Source organism: Penaeus monodon, chromosome 29, assembly GCF_015228065.2.
Source record: "Penaeus monodon isolate SGIC_2016 chromosome 29, NSTDA_Pmon_1, whole genome shotgun sequence".
NCBI lineage: Eukaryota > Metazoa > Arthropoda > Malacostraca > Decapoda > Penaeidae > Penaeus > Penaeus monodon.
In genome coordinates this window covers 3,666,955-3,668,751 of record NC_051414.1, presented here as the reverse complement: position 1 = coordinate 3,668,751, position 1,797 = coordinate 3,666,955, and the positions used below count along the sequence as shown (strand labels likewise).

General features: G+C 39.5%; 1 pseudogene; it reads left to right on the top strand.

The window, feature by feature from the left end:
- LOC119591622 overlaps positions 1–1,797 on the top strand; it is a 9,025-nt pseudogene that overhangs the window by 365 nt on the left and 6,863 nt on the right.

The window sequence follows — 1,797 nt, the reverse complement described above, 5'->3', positions numbered from 1 at the left end:
CTTTTTGTAATAGATGCTCTATTTCCAATTATATTTTTCCAGATGCAATTGCGAGCGAGAAGCGTGAGAATCACTCCATCTCTGCGGAGTCAGAAAGGTCAGATCTGGACCAGAATCCTACAACTTTGAATGGTGGGAAGTCGATGTTGTGTTCCGAGTGACTGGCAGAGGGAGAATAGTGCTGATGGCTTGGTAAGTGTAATTTGATTTAGAAAATTTGTATTGTCTCTTTTACAGTTGTTATAAATAGAAAATCTAAAATGACACTTGTATACTGAGACCAACATGTGTTGGGCAAGTGCCATTGAAGTGAGTACTCAATTTATGACCTTTTTCTTTGGCTTCCAGGCAATCTGGTTCACAGACAAACCAGGAGTTGAGGGCCCTGTTTTTTGGTAGCTCAGACAAGTGGAATGGGTTGGGCGTGTTCTTTGATTCCTTTGATAATGACAACAAGCGCACAACCCTATGTTATGGCTATGGTCAACGATGGGACTAAAGTCTACGATCATGAACAGTAAGTATATTAACAGTGTACCATCTGTATAAGTTATTGATAGTTATTTTTCTTTTACTTAAACTATGCAAAAGGACAGCTAGGGAAATATGACAATCAGCATGGGTAGGGTTAGGAGGCCATTTGTTTTATGTGGAAAACTTTGTGGAAGTTTGTCCATTTAGAAGAGTTTGTTCATCACTTCTTTCAAGTGAAGTGATTTCATCTGATGGTGTAGTCCTCCTGTATGCTATCTTTATAACAATTACAGTTTAGGTATTATGAATAAAATCTTATTACTTCATATGAGTGATGAAGAGAAACTTACGGATCTCATAAGAAAACCACATATCACATTCAGATAATTAGATATTCATTAGATATTCACTTCCTGCTTAAAATTTAATTTCTTTGATTCTAGCGACGGGCTGAGCCAACAGCTAGGAGGATGTTTGCGAGACTTCCGTAACAAGCCCTTCCCAGTAAGAGCGAAAATTGAGTACTACAAGAATGTCCTAACGGTAAGTTTAGTTGCAAAGGATTACCTGGTTTTTTTTATGAATCAGAGGGAGAGGGGTGGTGGGGTTTAAAATGTATCTGCATTGATTAAATATATTTTTTTTATTGTAATTTTGTATACTGCATGTATAAATGTGGAAAAGGATGTTATCTATTTTATAATAGATGCTAATACTTTACCTTTGGATTTTGGGTATGGTTTTAGGAATTTTGAGGGTGACAGTCCTTTTAGCATAAAAAAAAAAATTCTCGGTATTTTTAATAGAGGACCAGAATGATAATGTTTTGGAACATTAATAACTTGACATGGACAGGTAAAAACCCAGCTGATAGAGTATGATTATTCAAAAATGGAAGAAGAGGGTGTTGTAGAGGATGAAAATGGGACTAGGTATGATGAGCCAATACAACCAGTCGAACCAATACGAAAGTTCAACCACCACTGACTCTCCTACAACAACGGGTGCCCCTTTGTATGAGTATGATGAGTACACAACAACTGCCTCCCCCGACACTTCAACCACTACAAATTTGCCTGAAGATGACTCTCAGTCGACTACTACTAGTTGGTGGGGTAATGAGGAAGCATCCTCAACCGTGAGCCCAGAGAGTGAAAAATTGTCGAGGCAGAATACACACAAGATGCCCCGGAGAACAGCCACACTTTAGAGGAGCCTGTACACGAGAATGCAGAAGGGGAGATGGAGGCTGGCTGGGGGTGGCTGGGCACCAGTGAGGGCACACCAACAGAAGACTTGTCGGCAACCTCAACACCTAAACCC